The 21,882-nt window shown below is 42.6% G+C and overlaps 1 protein-coding gene across 4 annotated transcripts in view; it reads left to right on the plus strand.

The window, feature by feature from the left end:
- Positions 1-21,882, plus strand: part of SGCZ (sarcoglycan zeta) — a 6,780,780-nt gene that overhangs the window by 5,654,321 nt on the left and 1,104,577 nt on the right. The window lies entirely within an intron of this gene.

Below are 21,882 nucleotides of genomic sequence, written 5' to 3' on the forward strand. Positions count from 1 at the left end.
ATACCGATTACATTTGGAAAGAGGACCTAAGAGTGTTGATGAAATGCCCAAAAAGGTTCTGAATCCAAGACGGTTTGTTGGTAAGGAAATCCAAAGCTGGCCATGATCAGTGGGTGGTCCCTACCTCATTTCGAAGCCTGATGTTATGTCACGCCCATGATGCGGCCACCGCCAGTCATAGGGGGTTCACACAACAATGGAAATCTTAAGAGAGGTTGCATACTGGCCACACATGGGGCAGGACCTCAACCAATACTTGAAGTGGTGTCTTGTGTGTGCACAATTTCAGCCATCATCCCTCACACACCGTGCGCCTCTCCAAAAGAGGGGGATGACACTGCCATGGTCAGATTTGCAAATCGACTTCGTAGGCCCTGTGATTCGCTCTTCTAGAGGAAACAAGTACATGTTGACTGTCACATGTTTGTTTACCAAGTGGGTGGAATGTCTCCCGGCCCCAAATTGCAAGGCAGAAACAGCAGCTGCCCTGATGATTAACCACATCTTTTCCCGTTTTGGTCTACCTCAAAGGATTGAGTCAGACCGAGGTAGCCATTTCACCAGCGAGGTAATGACAAAGATGTGGGAGATACTGGGGGTTAAAAGTAAGCTACACATTGCTTACAGGCCAGCTTCTTCTGGAGCAGTAGAGAGATACAACCGAACCATTGTGAGCATATTAAAAAAGTTGGTGGCAGATTCTGGGCCAAGTTGGGAAATCTGATTACCTCTGGTCCTAATGGCCATCAGATCTACCCCTTCATCTGCAACTAAAATGTCACCATTTGAGTTGATGACCGGACGCAAGATGGTGCTTCCCCAGCATTTGCTCTACAGGACCCAAGAGCAGACGTTGATAAATGCCTCCACAACTCATGAGTATGTGGAGAATTTAAGGAAACACCTTCAGCATGCTTTTGCCTATGCTCAGCGGAATCTAGAAAGATCAGCTGACAGCATGAAAACCCACTACGACCTGAAGACCACCAGGAAGGAATATACTGTGGGAGATCGGGTCTATCTATACAATTTCCAAAGAAACCAGGCCAAACAGCGAAAATCTTTGCCTACATGGAAGGGACCGTTTGAAATTATAGACAAGATCTCCCCAGTAGCTTATAAGATTTGCATCCCCAAAGGTAGTCTGGCGGAAGGGGAAGACAAGTGGGTACATATACATCAGCTAAAGTGTTGCCATCCCAGGCACACTCTGCAGCAACTGGAGGAATCCTCTGGAATCCAAGAGGGGGCCGCTCCAGAGTAATTCAGTTCCAACCGTAAAATATCCCACATATAGTCTCTAAAATATTATGATTCTGGTATGAAAATGTTTCCTGTTATATCTTGTTTTTTAAAAATATCACTGCAAAATGTATCCGGATGTATAAAATGTATATGTTCGCCACACCATTAATAGTGGTGGAAAAATGTCTAGGAATGTGTATTGCCGCTTTGCTTTATCATCCTAGGAGAGATGAAACCATGGAGACTGACCAAGGAGAACGACCCGGGGACCGGGAGCAAAGATCCGAGGGGCTCGGGGTACCGCCCAATATTCCCATCAGGACAGGCGAGGAGAACCGATCGATCCAAACGGATGGAGGAAAAGAAGCTGAACTGTGCCATCTGCGGAATTGGAAGAAGATGATGCGGACATACCAGCGCATGGATCAAAACATCCTTTGCACCCGACTCCCCCTTTACTCAAAATCAAAGCACAGTCGGGCGGGGGGGCTTGTTGGGTGTCCTGACCCACGTTTGGACTATTATGCTGCAACATTTGGTGTTGTGGGCTTAGGAAATCCAAGAAAGCGGAAAAGCCCACATTTGCGCCAGAATCCTGGAGAACCGTGCAGTCTTTGCGCACAACAAAATGGTCGCCTGACCTGCCACCCACCAGTGGGAGCGTGAGGGGCCAGAAGCGCCATGAGCGAAATCAGTGCTAAGGAATATGGGGCTGTTCAAAATCTGTTGTTATTAATGTCAAAAATGGATGCAATACTGGTGCTCACCACTACCAGAAAGCCGGCGTTTTAAAACCACCAGACACTTGTGTAAAACTGAACAAATGAACCAAACCAGGACAAAGAAAGACTTACTAAGAGGTGGATACAATGTAAAACTATATTCTGAAATGACTTGAAGGAAGTAATTGTCTAATGTATGTATTGAAAATATGTCAGCAGCTTAAGTGAATTTAGGTTTAAAGCCACTAAAATGGAAATGTTTAGAATAAATGAGTGACCTACTCTTGAGTGTCACATAGTTTGCAATTGTTTAAATGTCATAGTTTTGAACTTAGAATCAGTGTTCTAGCTGCATGTGTAAAAATTGCAGGTTTGGTTTGAATATAGAAAACTGGGAACCAAAGTGACATTTGGCTGAAGCCTGGCTTGAAGAGAGTGAATTCTGCCCGACAACTACCCCCAACAGGTGTTGAAACATGATCAGCAGCTGTGTTCCCAGGCCTGGCTGCATTCTGCTGCCCCTGCCAAAAGGAGATGACACCTCTCTGATTGAATTAGGGGAGTGGCACCTGGGGACTGCAGGAAACTAAACTATGAGCATTCCTTGGCCCAGGCAAATGTTAAATTAGGGGGGTCGTAAATGGCTTCCTCTTGGAAGGAAACGGGGAGGGGCACTGCATCTGTGAGCAACTTGAATTGGAGGAAGTGGACAAACCAGAATTCCACCATGTGCTTTGGGAAACCACACCCCTCTGGGCCAGAGCATAATTTGATGGATAATTCATAGTACAGACTTGTCAAAATTATATAATTAATATTATTATTCTTGTGATTTTTCTGTGCACATTTTAAGAGGTGTTAGGAATCTGTGGTATGTTCTTGAGGGTAGTAGTAGAAAATAAGGTATTACTCCAAATGTCTGTATGTTAAAAATCTGACACTTTATCATCTGATGCCCATATTCCTTGTGCATTTTTGTGTAAAATCTGGAAAAGTTTAGAGGTTGTGTTCTTGATGAAAAGGGCAGAATTCTGTCATAAGTGGACACGACATCTTACAAAGACAGGGATCGGATGGTTTGGTGCTACAGAAAATATGTTAACTGGACATATAATATTAGAAAAATGGTACATAGATAAATGTGTATTTGGATCAAATATAGATCTGTGTGCAATTTGACAAGGGGAGGATCCGGGAGGATCCTCTGACCATAAACCTACCTCATCACTCTGACTCACTGTTCCCTTCTCAAATCAGGTCAAAGAGAAATCCTTGACCTATCAAATCATGAGTGGGTTGGGCAAAGAAAGTTAGCATCCACACCCATTTCCAAAAGACATAAAAAGAGCCACTGGAAGCCAGGCAGGGAGATTCACTTTCCACTTTCTTGCGGGACACTTTGCCGGGGGACTCCAGACTTCAAATCCATCAATCTCCAGAGACCAGAGATCCAGAGAGACCAGAGATCCAGAGAGACCAAATCGCTGTGCAGTGCTGAGAGCTGACCCAGATCGCTGTGAGCAGAACCAGAGAACCAGTACCCAGTGGCGAGAGACCCGCAGCCAATCCTGACCCGATCCATGACAAAGTCGCATTCTTGTCCAAAATATAGTGTGCATACTCAGCCAGAACTCTGCAAAACCAATCTCTTAGTTTAAAATAATCTAATTCAAACTATTTTAACCTATTGAGAACTGCATCATAGAAATTGTTTCCCTCCTTTTGATTCAAAGCTGCAAAACTGTCATCTGTCATTCTGAGCTTTACTTTTATTTTGAGTATCTACCTTCACAAAATCATCCGTTTCTCTTCAACCGTTAGTGATAGAAGCAGATTTAACTTGTGTTTTAAAGCTAAAATTCCAAGCTTTCCAACAAGCTCTAAAACGACTTGATGCACATTACGGAATTCCATTTTCAACCTGGTAACCATCCATGAATCATTGATAGGGCTGGCCTGAACTGATTTAAAGTATCTCTCACTCACCCTGAACCTCTAGAGGGAATTAAAATCATTTTTAGCATATTTGTCCCTTCTTTGCATACCACCTTTAAAGTACTTTGCCTTTGTTTAAAATCTTCCCTGTTTCTCTAAGCTTGCTAGGGGGGAACTGAATTCGTATTTTTCTGTGATTACATTCCTGAGAACTGTTTGCTTTCCTTCCATCTCTTTACCTTGCAAAAAGGGGGAGGGGTGTTGAATTGTCAAAGAAAAGTGATTACATTGGCCCTCATTACAGGTTATGCCGGTAGCCATGCCGCAATTTGCGGCATGGCTGCCGGCAAAAACGCATCCGTGTCCGTGTCCTCGGAATGAGGACTTACCGGACCATTCCGAGTCCGGATGGCCCGGTTATTCCTCACTCGAGGACACGGACACGGTTCATCCCCATTCCCATTTCAGCCCCCATAGTGCTGGATGGGAATGGGAGAGGGAGTAAACAACGGGCCATTACGACATGGCCCGTTGTTTGCTCCCTCTTCCCCTTGCGGGACCCGGTATGCACGCCTGGTTTTCCCAGGCGTGCTTAACGTGTCCCGCGAGGGGAACTTGTAATGTGGCGGAAAGGGTTAAACGGCGCTTCAGCCTTTTACGGCGCCATTTAACCTGTTCCGCCAGGGTCGTAATGAGGCCCATTGTCTTTTGTTGAAGTCATATCAAGTTTATTTTCTGTACTGCATTTTCATTCATCATTGCATTGTCCTTGAAGCCATAAAAGCATTCTCAGCTACTTCATCCTCTCTATATCACTTCTAAGTCATCAAAAAGAGTGTACTACTGTAACATTATCCATTGTTGATCACTATCATCCTCACAAGTGTGCTATCAAATATTAATTTACTATAAAAGTGTGATAGATATATATTGTTTAATTTTCAAATAAACCTTTTAAATTTGCAAAAAAAACCTACTTCTTGGCTCAGCGGGATCGGGGGATTCTGAGAGAGGGGTGTTATATAAGGGTTGTCATCCAGAGTAAATGAACTGGACATAAAAATACATCAATAAGGGCTTCCATCAGCATCCCAGACTAGGCATTGACTTAGCTGTAGTGTTGAATTGAAGTCGCTTACAATCCACTGCTGTTAAAAAAATGGTGTTTCTCCCCATCAGATCACATGGCCAGGTCAATGAGTTTGTTTGTTTGTTTGTTAATTTATTTGTTATGCACACCAAACCTATAGGTAAGAGGGCGCAGCAGTATGAAAATGCGAAGCTTACATAGTTACACATATACATATCATGTACAAAAATATACACAGAAATTACATAAGTACAGAGTATACAGAGTGTGCAGATATATACAGTGATAAAGTGGCCTTTGTAGTTGCAAGAATGAGCATGAGCAGTATGCAGAAATGCGCCATGCTTAGTCAAAGCCTCCGTGTATTGCTAAGGCACGTAGGTGAACAGGGACAACGGGCATGATCTATCAGGTCGGAGGCTAAGGGTATGTGGCGATGATGTGTTTTATCACCTTTTTTCTGAAGTGTAGGAAGGGTTGCTCAGCTCTCAAATCTTGAGGGAGAGCGTTCCAACATTTAGCGGCCTTTACAGGGAAGCTATTGCCACCAATAGTGGTAAGCTTATGTTTAGGTATGGTCAGACAATTAGCATTACCGGCTCTGGTTAATCTGTGGATGGTTTTTCTCAGAAACTTAGCTGTAAGGTAGTTAGGGGCAGAGTTATTAAGGGCTTTGTGGGTCAATGAAAGTGTCTTCACTTGTATTTTGTTACCCGTGGATAACCATTTATAATGGTGTCTGATGGGGGAAATGATTGTTCTTTTGTTTATGCCTAAGGCTGCTCTTAAAGCGTTATTTTATAAGGTTTGGAGTTTGTGGATGGTTGTTTTATTAGCACCATTGTAAAGAACATTACAGTAGTCGATTCTGGAGAGTATTAGAGCTCTAGCCAAGATCAGGCAACTGTCGTCAGAGAGGAAGGGCTTGCCAGCTCTGAGTAGCTTGCACGTATAGGCTGTGGTGGAAGTCATGGATTTGATCTGTTTATCAAATGGCAATGTGGAGTCCAAGTAGAATCCAAGCGTTTTTACCTCCTTGGATATTTTGATAGAGTTTCCATCAATGTTGAATGAGGCAAATTCCTGGCCTGAGAGTCCAAAATTATCAACTCTGTCTTATCATCGTTTAAGCATAGGCCATGAGTGGCCATCCATGCTTGGATGATAAGATATACTTTGTTCACCAGCCCCATGTCCCTGCTGTGCTCCCCAGAAAGCGGGAAGAGAATCTGGGTATCATCTGTGTAATTAGTGTAGGTAATACCCAGAAGGTCCAAATCGTCAAACAAGGGTTTCGTGAAGATATTGTATAGAGTTGGAGAGACACAAGAGCCTTGCGGGACACCACACAGGATGGGGGTGGGATCTGCTGCTGCCGATGGAGAGAAGACTGTCATCATTCTCTAGCTCAACAAGGACTTAATCCAGTTAATAGCTTCCGGGAGAAGTGAGCAGCAGAATCAAAGTGTCTGCAGAGGACTTTATGGTCGAACAGATCAAATGCAGCTGAGAGATCAAGAAGGAGTAGAAGTACTGACTGCCCTTTGTCTCTCAGCTCGTCTATTTGGGTCTTTAAGTCAATTAAGGCTGTTTCTGTCCCGTGTAGCGGGCAGAAGACAGATTGTCTGTTACCAAGGAGTTTGTGCTGTTCAAGGTGTTTTTGAATTTGGTTATAGGCAGCTTTATCCAGTATTTTGAGTAAAAAAGGGACTGTGGTAATAGGGCGGTAGTTGGTAGGGATGAGAGGATCTGAAGTCTGTTTCTTCAGGAGAGGGAGCACCCAGGACTGTTTAAGGTTGGCAGGAATAGTGCCTGTGGCAAAGGAGGCGTTAATGAGTTTGGTGATGAATGGGGATAAATCTCTGCCGCACCTTTAATTAACTGTGCTGGGCAGATGTCACCTTTGCAATTGGAGGGCTTTAGTGACAAGAACATTTTTTCTACCTCTAGTGTAGACATTTTGGAAAAATTTAAGAGGTTATTGTGAACCAGTGGTGAAAAATTAGGTACAGGAATGTTGGGCGAGTGTTGTAAGTTCAACACATCTTTTTTCTGCTGGATTTTATTTTAGAGCATAGACATTTTGTTGGCCAATTCATGTTGGATGTCTGTACACCAAGATTTATCTTTGGTACAGATGTCAGGTGTAGCTATTGGGGACTCAAGTTCTTTCAGTATGGAAAAGAGTTCTTTCATACTAGAATCAGAATTAGCAATACGCTCATCATAGGAGTTGCGTTTTGCCAAGCGGATTTCCTTCTTATAATGAGAGGAGAGTGAGGTTAGTTTGGTTTTGTTTTCATTAGTGGGGCAGAGTCTCCAATTAGTTTCACTTTTTCTTTTTAGGGTACGAAGGTCTTTGAGTTGTGGCATGAACCATTTGTTTAAATGGGCCTTTGGTTTGCTGGATCTAAGTTTGAGAAGCGCAATTCTGTCCAGTGTGGTGAGAATAATAGTGTTACATTCTTGGACTAAGATACTGGGATCAAGGTTTTTGGATAATGAGTTAAGTCTGGGAAGGATAGCAGGGATAATTTTCTGTACCGTAACACTAATGAGTGTTACGGTACAGAAGGGAAGACTTCCACCACAGCCTATGAGTGGTCTGTCCAGGAGAGTGGCAGGATGGATAAAATAGTGGCTGTACAGTTATAGTCCGCTATCCAGTCCAATATTCTCCCTTTTCGGTGGGTGGGTTTATTAACTTTTTGTGATAGACCTGGTGCCTTAATTGTGTTGGATATGTATGTGGCATTTTTGTCCAATTGGTCCATAAAGCCTAGGTTGAAATCCCCTAGTAAGAGTACTTGCGAGGAGGGTTTGAGGTTGTTAGTGAGTATATTGTGGAGTTACTCCTCGAAGGTACCAAGTGGAACAGGCGGTCTATATATTAAGTGAATGGTGAGTGTTTGTGAGTGGTTTATCTGGAGTTTGACAGAGAGAGCTTCACACGATTGAGACAGATGGGCAGGGGCTAGTCGTAGGCATAGAGATGTTTTGGAGATAATGGCGATGCCACCTCCTCGGGCACTATCACAGTCTTGTCTGGCTGTGGTGTAGCCATCAGGGATAGCTAACATGAGTGCGGGTCCTGCTGCACTGTGGAGCCATGATTCCGTGATCGCCAGGAAATCCAATTTACTTTTTATGATTAGGTCAGCAATGTCGGGAGCGTTGGCGACAGGCAATCTAGCATTGAGTGCACCTTTGAGGGGGGGTGTCTCGGTAGCTGCACTGACTAGGGTAGATTTGTCAGGATTATTCACACATGACTTGTACTTGTGATTGTTGTTCTGAGGGACATTCGTAACCGGTGTAGGTGGTGGCGGAGACTGCTTAGCATGACAAGGTGTCAGACTGGACTTGAGGTAAGATTTAAGGTTGGTAATTGGAAGGGATCTTCTCAAGGATTCGTGTATTTTGGATAATCTAGCACGGAGTCTAACATTTCTATTAGTTGTGGAGCAGGGTAGAGAGGCATGGGTTGCTGTCTCCCAGGCACTGTTATGGAGATCTTGGCTCATAGTAACAGTGTTTGTTACTGTGCTTGTTAAGGTAGGCAGCCTAGTGTGTGCTTAACTTCTAGGGTTAATGTGGCTGGTCGTCATCAGAGTGCATATCAGTGATGCTAGGATAAGCATCTTTCCAATTACAATATAGTGAAGTTGTGCATAGCTGTCAGGTTTCTCTGTTCCATGCAGCATCTTCGAGCCAGTCTTTTTTATTTCACACTATATTCTGAGACTTGCAGCCCCACCCTTACAAAGGGAAAAACAAAACTAAGTCCCAACATGCATTTGGAAGCAAAAACCAGGACCGGCTTGAGGTGTCAGTAATGCAACTCGGAAACCTGGCAGGGAGGGGTGTGGGTATTTCTACCCCTGTTCAATGGCATGGAGTCACCTGTTGCAGAAATGATAAACAGGGTCTCGGACAAGGTTGTGAACAAAGTGTATTGCAGATGAATAGGGACAGAAATAGTCCTGAAAATGTTTTGGAAGTTCGGGCAATGGGCAGAAGAAATATTAAAAGAATAATAATGTGCTTGATATATAGCACTTCAATCTAAAGTGCTTTGCATAGACATATTTACATGCATTACTGTTATTACCCACTGGAATTGCCGGGATTCGAGCCTGCGACATGCATATACAAATGACAGCAACAAGGATTCAACCTGCTGAGCCATCTAGCAGTATGTAAGAAGTTCACTCTCATACTGTAAGAGTCAGCTTGAATAATTATATGTATTACAGTACAGAGGCTGGGGCTATAATTTAAGTGCAAATATAATATTACATGACGCACAATAAGGTGATAGCTTAGGGACATTGGAGTGTAAAGCATCATAAGAAGAATTATTAGATCTAAATATATTTGTGTATGACAAGAACTCTCTGCATCAATGTTGCATAAAATGCATTCATGTTAACCGTCTCCTATTCAAACGGTAAAACAAATCTGCTTCGGTTCCTTAAATTTATTGAATGCAAACTACTGCAAAAACAAATGGAATAACCTTCTCAATCATTTGTGATACATTTGTTCATGCCTCCAGAAACATGTTAGTAAAAAAAAAGTGAAGAGTTGGTGTTAAATATTCAGCACTGTACATCTCATTCCAGCTCGGCTAGATTTCGAGAGTCTGCTAATGGTGTCTGTGAATAGGCAAATAACTGAGATGTTCCACTCAAAGATTCAAAAGCATACAACATGCTTACTTCAAACTTTAAAGGGAGTTTCAGGTGCCTGAACACGTCTTAAAAAGATAGAGCATTCACATGACATGTTAGATGTATTTTGGGATAACATACATTTGGGTGCTGCTAATATATAAGCTTGATTCACTTTTTTTTAAAGGAATATTAGCTTAAGCACACACATTTCGAAGGGATATTTGATGTCAATGCGTAGGCCTTTCAAATTGGTGAAGTGGTAAGGGGTTTGAGGCCCATAACACAGTCTGCTCCTTCATATGCCGAAATAAGGCGCTGATTTTCAAAATTAAATTATACATTCAGAAATGGGCAGTCATAATATGACTGTCAGTCTGTGGGATATAAGCAATGGTAAACATTTACTCAGGGGAGCAGAACAAATTGTCTATGCACTATGAGGCATCATATGGCACCCAGAAATATATCCTGGGGCAGCATGTCCTTGCTGTGCTGTAAGTCTTTACTGCGCCGCACATACAAAGAAGCAAAGTATTGTAGGATCTGTGGGAGTTCGGGAGGGATTGTGTCGAGGGAGGGATGTGAGTGCCTAGTTAAGCAGGACTTTTTTTGTTGTTGAAAAAGTCTATGGGCCTCATTACGACCCTGGCGGAAGACCATGGTGCTATTAGCACCATGGTCCATGCCGGTAAGTTACTGACTCCGCCATGGAGAAAGGGGGAATTACCACCCCATTACAAGGTTGGCGGGGTGGTAATTCCCGCTTCCTCCATGGCCCTTCCCCATTCCCATTTTTGCCCCATAGGGCTCAATGGGAATGGGGAAGGCGCTAAGTACGGTGCCGCAAATTGCGGCACCGTAATTAGCACCAAGGTCCCTTTGCGGGTCGCTACTTTAATGGCTGGTCTACACCAGCCGTTAAGGTCTGGTCCCGCAAAGGGACCTTGTAATTAGGCGCTAATAGGTTAACGGCCCCGCAGCCTTTTACAGCGCCGTTAACCCATTAGCGCCTGGGTCGTGATGAGGCTCTATGTGTGTTTTGGTTAAAACAAAACCTTTGAAAAGTTACATTGTTGTATCCATCTAAATAAGTACAAAGCGCCCGATTCATGGAATTATTTACATTGAAAAAAGGGTATTGCATGCCAAACTGCACGCAAAACCAAGTTCGTTGATTCCTGGCATCAAATATTCAGTACTTTTGCTGGACTTGCGTAGATTTTGCACTGGCCTGGCATGTCTGTGTGAGCTGTCGAGGGCCTTTCACGAAACTACGATTAGAGGGTGGGTGTGGCGTGTGTAGAGGGCTAGGAATGGGCCGTAACACCAGAAATGCTAAATGACTTGTGAAGAAGTGAATGGCCATGCAAGTCCTTCATTCAATCTGCCACCCGAAGGCTGGCATAAGATCACTTGAGCGTAGGATTTACAGCACACAGGTGGGATTGTGTGTTGGATTTTGGGGTGCGTGTACTAAATAGGGGTTCTGATGTAACATATGGGTGTGGGTAAACTGTATAGCGGAGTGCAGGAACGTTTCACATGGGTTTGCACGCACATCTCCTCAGTTATTGCCGAGTTACGATTTTTCATACGCATGTATTCCGAGTGCCGGATACAGTTACGGGCAACGCTTTGCAGGCTCCCTGAGTCACAGGCCTGCTTTGGAGTACCCGTCATACTGTTTGAAGGGTGCGTAGATTCACGGCCAGGTCAGCGTGCAAATGTTCATGCTTTTCATGCTTTGCATGTGGCGTGTCAGGGGCATTCCGTGCGCGATCTGGGAATACAGTAACTTTGCACAGTCAATTTCATGAATACGCAGGCTGCGTGTTTTTATTTCTGCACGCAGGCATGCGCAGTGTCCTTCTAGGCAGGCGGCCCCTGCACAATTTCTGCACCCAATCCCATGAATCGGTCCCAAAGTGTTCAAAATTAATCACACATACATTACATTACAATAAATCGCCAACCTCAATTTAAATGTCATCACAATTTCATAAAATATCATCCATAAAATTCAACACTGCTATGCAAAGCAAAATCTGATTTCAAATCAAAAAAAGATTCCAAATATCGGCAGCATTTATATTTTTTCAAACATCAATACATTTGGGGACATGATTTGTGTGTTTGCCTAGTATTTTGTTTTGCATATATCCTCCCTTTTATAATGTTTGCAGGCACCTATTACAGCTGTATCCTTTGCTCTAATACTGCAAAATTCTAGAGGAGGGCGAAGATTCAACCTGAACCTCAATATCCTTTGGACTATCCTTTGGACTACCATTCCAGACAACTCTATTCAGGAAATTCAATAGGAAGGGATAATGGGAATTGTATTTTGAAACGTCTGAACACCCGCACGTAGCATGCATCCCAGTCCCCCTCCTTTTTTCAGAACTTATGCATTTTGTACAATATGTTTACTAATGTGTAGTAATGTATTATGTTTTCAGTCCACAAGGTACTTTTACATAATATTCAAATACAAAACACTGATAACATAATATCAAAAATGCAATTCATTTTTCATTACAATTTAAAGGCGCACTCAAATCATCATTCTAAATTATCGCGCAATTAGTACACCCTTTCTTTACAAAATAATTGCCAATGCTTTACATGTTAGCTTCTAGACGGAAACGCCTCAACCCTCCAATTCATCCTTCCCTCTTCATAAATGGGGGCATAGCACAGTTTCTTCAGAATGTCATTTCCGGTACCCACCAATACCTCTACCTCTAGGTGAGCTCCTTCCATCAACTCATCCAGTCTGGCAAAGATAGTAATCAGAAACTTTACCAGGACCAGAGTGAACAACAGGTGGGCATTGGTCCTAAGCCTGCACCATAGGTCAGATGCTATTAGACCTGTAGAAGAATTGATGAAGGGTAAAAGTTGCAATCCTGTCCTTCAATACCCTCGGGAAATACATCACCAAATATTGCAGCGACTCAAATAACCCTCCACACAGTGTTCAGGGTCCTAGCTCCATGGGGATCCTCAATTTAGGCCCCACCACACCTAGGGTCGGCAAACAATCCAGTCTAAATTTGCGGTACCAATCTCTGAGCTTAGCTGAAGGCAATCTTTTGACATAGAGTCTAAGCTCTCTCGGGCACAAATACCAAAATACGAATCTTTGTGCCCAGCATACCTTTTTAGGTGTCCTAAATCGTGGAGGTCTGCTATGTTGTCCTATCTCTTTACCTTGGATTTTAATAGGTCATCTGAAACTGGGCCCTTCAGGTCCAATTGTCCCATAAAAACCATGGTGGTATTCAGATAATGGTTGATCTGTTGCAGTTCAGCTCTAACCATCTTAAAGAACATGCTGTACGTCATCACTTGTGCCCACCATGACACAAACCCCAATTCCAGTCTGATTAGACTCACTGGAACGGAGGTCAGAAGCCCCAGCACTGTATTTAGGATCCTCCCTTCCTAAATATCCAAGAACTTCCTACTATTACCCTGAGTCAACTCGGTTCCTACAAGACAATCACCAGTATGTTTGCCCAGTAAAACTCGATTAGGGGCAGGAGGGAAAATTCAAATAACCTACTTTTTACTGCTTTGGATACAGACAAACCTGCTCCCACTTTCTCTTCCATTGTTGTTCCACGGTTAGGCATCTTTGTTTGTGAGAGACAGAAAAACCAAGGTATTGGAAACATTTCCTTTCTTGATCCACTTCTCATTGATTTTGCACCTATAACTGATCTGTTTCATCCTCTTACTACATGTCATCACCACAGATTTAGTTGGGTTTACTGTGAGATGGTTCTTAGATAGGTAAGTCATGAGCCCAGTCAAGCAGCGCTGTAGTCCTTAGGAGTTTAATCAATCAGGGCTACATAGGGCCTCATTACAACCCTGGCGTTGGACCATGGTGCTGTTAGCACCATGGTCCATGCCGGATTCCGCCATGGTGGATGGCGGATTTACCGCCCCATTCCAAGGTTGGCAGGGCGGTAAATCCCCATTCACCATGGCCCCTTCCCCATTCCTTTTTTTGGCCCATAGGGCTCAATGGGAATGGGGAAGGCGCTAATTACGGCACCGTAAATTACGGTGCCGTAATTAGCACCAAGGTCCCTTAGCAGGTTGGACTTTAATGCCTGCAAAAAGCAGGCGTTAATGTGTGAATCGGGCGTTAAGGGTTTAATGGCGCAGCAGCCTTTTACGGCGCTGTTAACCCCTTAACACCAGGGTTGTAATGAGGCCCATCGTCTGCATAGGTCATACAGCCCACTGACAACTCCCAACCGCTTCGGGGTGAACCCTCTCCATGACGTAGCTTCCAACCACATATCTGCCAGATACAAATTGAAGAGAGTGGGTGCAGTGGAGTAACTTTGCTGAAAATGTTGGGGGGGACATAACATCCGAAGAAAAGGTGTCCCATCCAATTGAATAGGGACAAAATGGTGTGCCATGAAATTGGGGGGGACAAACACCCCTGCCACCCCTAAAATTATGCCCATGAGTTGGTGCGACCACGCACCCTTGTCAGACACCCTTAACAACAGAGATGGCTCTAGAAAGGTTGCCTTTGCCGTTTACCCTCATTTAGTGTGGGAGTATACCATTTGGATCATAGCCAGAAGGCCTGGGTCAATACCCCAACATACCAGCTTGTTCCATAAACATGGAGGATCCGCGTTATTGAAGGGTGCAGAGAGGTCTATGGCTGCTGCATACAGATTTGTAGCCCCCCTAATGTTAACCACCGAAAGACAGGCATGGAGGACTATCCTGCTCTGTAAGGAGCCCACACCCCTCCGAATCCTGTTTGTAATGGATGTGGTCGATGGGTGGCCACTACCCAGGACCTCATCTCTCACAGAACCGTAGTGGCGAAGACATTGGAGGGTGTGTCAATGAGAGAAATTGGACAATAACTCCCTGGTGATGCCCTGTATCCTTTTTTAAAGATGGGAAATCATATATAGAATTATGTCAGGGGTCGGGACATTTGCAAGCTATTTGCTGAAAAAAGATTGCCCAGGATATCAGCCCAGAGTGGGGAATTATTTTTCAAGACCCTGTTCATCACACCCTGTTCGTCAATGTATTTGAGTAATGTTAAATAATGTCAATGGGTGTGGGTGTTTTTCATTTCCCTACAGGTCTTGCTTTCTGTGTTATTCATCCCACGGTAGATGGGGAGATATGGAAGGGGCAGCAATCAGGTTGAGTAGGCTGGGAATTGATGAGAAAAGAAGGACTTTCATTATTGAGCATTGTGCCACACTTCATAGGGAAAGGCATTGCAGGGCAATGGTGCAGAGTCACCCGCATTGCCACTCATGGGCCATAACCTCTGGGTTATGGCCCATAAGGCACTCGGGGAAGTTTCGACAAGTTGGGAGAGGAAGTGATTCAGCTAAAAAACATTGTTTTTTTTTGGTTTTTTTTTTCACCGTTACTAAAAAACATTGTTGAACAAGCTGGTCCTGCGGTAGAAGCAGTGTTCCTCAAAAATTAGATCAAGGAAGCTGAGGATGAGTATATTTTATGAGTAGTGTATAAATATGCAATTTATAATCTGATTTCTCTAATGGTAAAAACAGGCATGCATCTACAAGAGTCTATGGGCCTCATTACAACTCTGGCGGTAGCCGTGCCATTAAAAAGGGCACAGCTGCCGCCAGAGTTGCATTTTTTCTGGCACCCATGAATGGGCAAAAACTGGGTCATGCCGAGTTAAGCAGACCCGGTACTTGCCCATTTTTCGGGTTCTGGAATCAAGGGCCTCCTCATCCCCATTCTGCACCATAGGGCTGAATGGGGATGGGGTCGTCGGATGCACCGGCACAACTCTGCATGTGCTGTTGCATCTGACGTGCTCTGCTCACGGTGCCATTACACCCACCAGGAAAAACCTGGCAGGTGAAATGGTTCCCGCAAGCAGAGCCCGTAGTATGGCGGTCCGTGACATACGGTACCGGCATGTTTACTGGTACCAAACTTCCCAGACCGCCATGCTCGTAATGGGGGCCTATATCTCACATGGTGCCAAGAACTGTAGGCTTGATCGGCCCAAATTGTAGAGCTTGGAAGTTGGCACTCTCAAGTGTGAACACGCAGGGGAAGAGAGGTGCATGAGGGGAGCACAGATTCAGCTAAACAGAGGTTTTGAATTTGGGAAGGGGTCATTGAGAAGTGGAGCAGGCTAGCTCAGGGCTTACCAACATTCCCATGCCTTTTGGGACACCCAGTCCTCCAAAGCAGAAAACAGAAATACGTCTGTGAGTACTGGAAAAAACTAAAAATTATAAACACTCTAAAAACGAAATGCACTGAAAAATTAGTAGAGCATAAATACAAGCAATACATAATAGACAAGTAAAAGGAGGGTTTAGATGAAACCAATATGCCAAATAATGCATAGAGATAACATAGGTGTAAATGTAGAGTTTCATCAATGCATTAGAACAATGCATGTTGGAGTTGGTCGAAAGCTTGGACACGTTTGATGTAGGTTTCAGCCTCTTGATAAGACTTTAACACTGTTCATGAGGCACACAGCAGCTACAATCTCTGGTCCCAAATACTCTAGTCTCCCCTTCACGTGGCCAGGTTAATGAGTGAAGGTATACATACCTGTCAAGGTTCCCTGATCCCTGTGGAATCTTTCATCCAGTCCTGTTTTTTCCCCCACTGCATGGTGGGAGGGACTTGTAGCCCCAACCTTGCAATGGGATAAACAAAACTACACGTTCCAGCATGCAATTGGAATAAAAAAAAACAGGTCTGGCTCGAGGTGTCGCGCATGGAACCAAAATGAGAACCAATTAGCCCTCTTTATGCCAATGGCAAGATGGATGGTGCTTTTACACAGAGAACAACAGTATAATTCAAAGACATTTTTATCCTGCAAAAGCAGTTGCATTTGTTGGATCCAACACATATCGTTTAAAAACGGATTTATTAATTATCACAATTAGTAAAATAAAATAAAAAAAGGCAATGAGGTTTTAATTTAAACACACCTGCAACCATTTTTACACCACAAAAATCAATGCGAACTTTCAAAGAATAGAATTCATTTTCTTAAACTAAGAACAGAATTCAAAACAATACGATTTCAACTACATACTTAAAAAACAAGGTGTACAAGAGGTATCACAAAAAATGTAATCAATAACGCATGGAAACTTGTCAGGGAGGGTTGTGGGTATTTCCACACCTAATGAATTGCAATGGGTTCTGCATTGATAAGCAGGTCTCGGAAAGTTTTGTGAACAAAGTGTATTGCGATGGATTTGGACAGAAATAGTGCTGAAAAGTGTTTGTAGGGTGGGAAATTTGCAGATTAAAGAAAGTAAAAGTATGTACAAATGTCACTCTCAAGTAGTGTTAGAGTGAATTTGGATTGCAGTGCTGAGGTCATACTTGAAGTGCAAACATTAATATGTAAATGACGCAAGTAAGGAAAGCAACCTTTGAAAACGTATTAGATGTGCATATATATTTGTGCATGACAAGGCCTCATGCTCTGCATCAATGTGGTATACAATGCATTAATGTTAACCGTCTCCTATTCAAATGGTAGAACCGATAAGTCGGTGAATGCGAAATATTCTAACAACAAATGGAAGAGCATTTTCCATAATTTGTGATACATGTGTTCATTCCTACAGAAACATGGCATACAACATTGATGTAATATATTCAGCACTGTAAGTCTCATTCCAGTTCAGCTAGATTTCGAGAGTCTGCTAATGGTGTCTGTGAATAGGCAAATAACTGAGATGTTCCACTCGTCTGCTTGCATTATAAATGCAGCTGAAAGATTCAAAGGCATACTTCAAACTTTCGTTAGTATCATGAACACGTCTAAATGGATAGACCATTCACATAACATTTTAGATCTATGTTGGGATAACATACATATGGGTCCTGCTTTTTGGTCTGCAAGTATATAAGCTTGTTTCACCTATTTCTAAAGGAATATTAGCTTAAGCACACACATTTTGAAGGTATATTTGATGTCAATGTGTAGGCCTTTTACAATAGGTGAACATGGTAGTGGTAATGAGCTTTGAGGCTCATAACACAGTCTGCACCTTCATATCTGGAAATAAGGCACTGGGGCTAATTCCAAGTATGCCGGTCCAGAAACAGCGAGTGCTCCATGGGAATGGTGACTTACAATTTACCGGCGCCTGACTTTCCTGAACACCAGGGTTGTAATATTCTGGTGTTTCCGGCAAGTCCCGCACCAGTAAATATTTACAGGTCTGGCCGCAAGTTGCCGTAGTACCGGAACGGTTACCGCTGGACTGGTAATGAGCCCCACTGATTTCCAAAATGAAATTAAACGTTCAGAAATGGGGACGGTCAGTGTGTGGGATATAACAAAGGTAACCATTTGCTCAGGAGAGCAGTATAAAGTGTCTATGCACTGTGAGGCATCAGATGACACCCAGAAATATATGCGGCGGCATGTCCATGTTGTGCTGTAAGTCTTTGCTGCGCCGCACATGCAGAAAACCAAAGTATTGCAGGTGTGTTGGAGGTGCGGGAGGGAATGTATCAGAGGTGGGAAGTCAGTGCCAAGTGTTTGGGTTCAATACAAAACCTTTACAAAATTACATCTTTTTATCCATCTAAAATATGTACAAAGTTTTCAGTATGAAGCATGCATACATCATATTACAATTGATCACCAATATTTATTGAAATGTTATCACAAATTCCTAAAATATCATCCATAAAATTCATCAATACAATTGTGAAAATGATTTCTGTGTTTTCCTAGTATTCTAATGTTTCTCATTTATCCACCCTCGTACAATATTTGCAGGCTCTTAACACAGCCGTATCCTTTGCTCTAATACTTCAGATTTCTCGAGGAGGGAGAAGATTCAACTTGAACCACAGGAAATTAACTCTCCAATTTCTTTTAGGTGATTTCCTCAGGCAAGTTGTCAAAAAGACAGGGCCCTCCACTGTTAAATGCGAAAATAGGAACAACGTATATGTCATAATTGTTGTATTAATTCAATCCCTTTGTTGGAGCTTCTTTTTCATTTTGAGAGGGGATTCCATTAGATCGTTTTCACAGACCTCTATATTTCCTAATAGAATCTGCATTTCTCTATCCCACTTATTTAATACAGGTCACATCTGTTTTATCTTTACATCATATAGTTTGGTAAAGAGAGAGCCAATAGGAGGCATCAACAGCTTGTATAATAGACGTAAAGATTTCCATTGCCTTCCTGCTTATAAAGATTTCAAGCCCAGTTCAAAGCGTACAGATGCTATTGGTACCCATTTAGGTAATTGTAATGCCGTTCTTCATATCCTGGTTTAGATTTGATCCCATTGGAGACAGATTAGTTTAGTTTCAGACCAGGGCCATTTTAAGCACTTTTGGGGCCCTGGGCAAGGTCATCTTTGGGCCTCCCGCCAACAAATCAAAGGAATGAAGTGATCAAGAATATCAACCCCCCTTCCTGTCGTAATCACAATCCATAGGTTGATAGCTGCATCACAGCATTAAAAATAAGTATGTTTACTCCCTTTAAGTCTCCTTGCCCTCTTCATTCCTGCTCCAATCAGACTGATAAACAAGTACCATAGGCTACGGAGAGGTTACTTCTGTTCTAGCATAGATACAGGCTACGTTTTATCAATAGAATCCAGGGAGGTATGCAGCATGTAGTATTAATGCACGATTGTATATAAAAGGTACATGTAACTCAGAATAGACAGATAAGTCACATTTGCTGCCTCACAGAATGCAAACATGCTCAAGCATGCATAGAGCAGACCAATTGGTAGGAAGGAAAAAGTTACACATAGCATAGCATGGATAGTGGATGCAGATTACAAGCTACCAGGAAGGTGTCAGTATGTAGACATACTGAGATTATATGTGCGGCATGGTTTTCAAATAGTGTTGCCATTAGAGATCAAAAGACTAAAGTGCCTGTGGTGTGCAATATATATCAATGCACAATATTATAGAGGAAGCAACACTATAATCAGTGAAACCATGAGTGAAGCTGTTTTGAAGATCATACCCTGAGAAGGAAATCTCTCTGAAGCGCTGACAATTTTGAAAGGTTTAGGGACTGTCAATTTCGAGGGGCTAGGCAACACAAGATTAAATTAGATACCCAGAATTACACAAACTGGGGGTGAATCTCGTATTTGTGCCAACTCTGCAATGTCTGCATTTGAACACTTTCATTACCAGTTCTTCCCATGAACTAAAATAATCTCATTTTATAAAACTGACCTGGAAAGTACACACAGCACATTGCCAAACATGACAATTTCTAAAAACAAAATAATATAGAAGGGTGTAACACAGAATGATCTAGCTTCATTCTCTCCATCATCAAGAGACATATATAATTACCATCATACCAGTCAGTGTGATTTAACAGATGTTATCTGTGATGGTCTTTTGTATTTTAAAGCTTTACATACTTCCAAAACACTGGCTTGTCAAATTGTCATTTATAAACATGCAGAAAAAGCTTTGATTTTTACAAAAATGCAAAAGTGTTTTTGTGTCAAATGAGCAGACTTCAAAATATGCTTGCCCAAGTCCTTCACCATCTGGTCCTTCTGTCTACCACCCCTTCCACTCAAATGGCCTACATAAGAAGAAAGATCAAGTAATGGGTTGGACGATGCCACCAGCATGCAAGGAGGCAAACTTCACAGAAGACAGTACAATAATATACGAGCTATAAGATGATTGATCAGGATCACTGTATTGTCTGCTGGCTAATCCAGAATACAAGCATGAATGCTTTGGTTCCAAATTCTGATACGTATTCATCTCTTGGACTAACAGTTTATGCTCAGCGTTCGAGGTGATTGCCCAGGTTTTACAACACCCCATCTGAACAAACCAATTTCTAGACCTTCACCATAAGGATGACATGTTCGTTTTTATAGCAACCCCTATCTGATGTAGCTGCATTGCTGATAATATCATCTGCTGCGCTGCAAGACCAAGTACATATGCAGGCAGGTTTATAAACTTCAGACATAGGAAAGGCTCAGCCAGCCTTACAGGAATGTGCTATTCTAATATTGCATAGGAACAAATATCACTGCAATGAGTGCTTAACATACTGAGCTAACTTCTGAACCATTGTGGCACTCAATTTACCAGTATGCATTTCAAATGTGGCTATTACACATGATCAACATAGTTCCCACAGGAAGGAAAGAATGCTACAGGAGTTGCTCCGCAAGGCACACACAAACTATATATTCCACAGTGAACACAGATAGCATTACATGATGAATTGATCATGGCAGAATGTACTTGCCAAAACAGACAGGCGATAGGTTTAGAGCCTTAGCGCCATGCAATACAATATCCTGATGTGTGCTATTTAAGTCTGGTGAACAAAGGAACCTTGCTTCTTTAGATCAGGCAGCCTTGTGGGGTCCCCTCCAAGGTGGGGGCCCTGGGCAAGTACTCCTTTTGCCCTCCCTTAACAACGTCTCTGTCTCAGCCCCATACATAATGGAATGACCAATTGTGCCTTTATAAAATGTGATAAAATGCAAGATTGAGAATTTCCCGTATTTATGATATATGTTTTTACATGTATCATAATCTTTTTGTCTGCAGTTCTCTAAATAAAATCACAAGTGGCATACATTGTTCATAGTTGACACCAAAGTTTTTCCACATCCTCATAAGTTTTAAGTTGACATTATTTTGTAACCAGGTGATATTCCTATGGTTGGCACTTTTAGGGTTGAACATTAAAAATGCAGTTTTATTTGAACTTATTTCTAACTCACAATTCTGCATATATATCATGATAAGGCATTAAGGGCACGCTGAACTCCTATTTGCGTTTGATCCTTCAAAATTATGTCATCTACATGTAAAAGCAAATGGAAACATCAAGGCTGAGTACCCCAAAAGGAAATATAACAAACATGGGCTTAAAAAGATTCACAGATCTTTATTCTAAGACTGTACAGTTTACAAAGAAACAAAGTATCAGATAGCTATCTGCCCCTCAATACATCACAGCAAATACCAGCCCTTTCGGTGTGAGAAGTGAGAGGTACTGGACGTCTAAACAGTTATGCATTTTATACATTTCCAATCATACTGTCCAGCCCCTCTACAGGTTAATGATACTCGGTCTAGGGTTCGTGCCGAGTTCACTTCTGGCTTGTCCAACAATATGCTTAGAGATCATTCTCAGTT

Source organism: Ambystoma mexicanum, chromosome 6q, assembly GCF_040938575.1.
Source record: "Ambystoma mexicanum isolate Mex_15411 chromosome 6q, UKY_AmexF1_1, whole genome shotgun sequence".
Classification (NCBI taxonomy): domain Eukaryota; kingdom Metazoa; phylum Chordata; class Amphibia; order Caudata; family Ambystomatidae; genus Ambystoma; species Ambystoma mexicanum.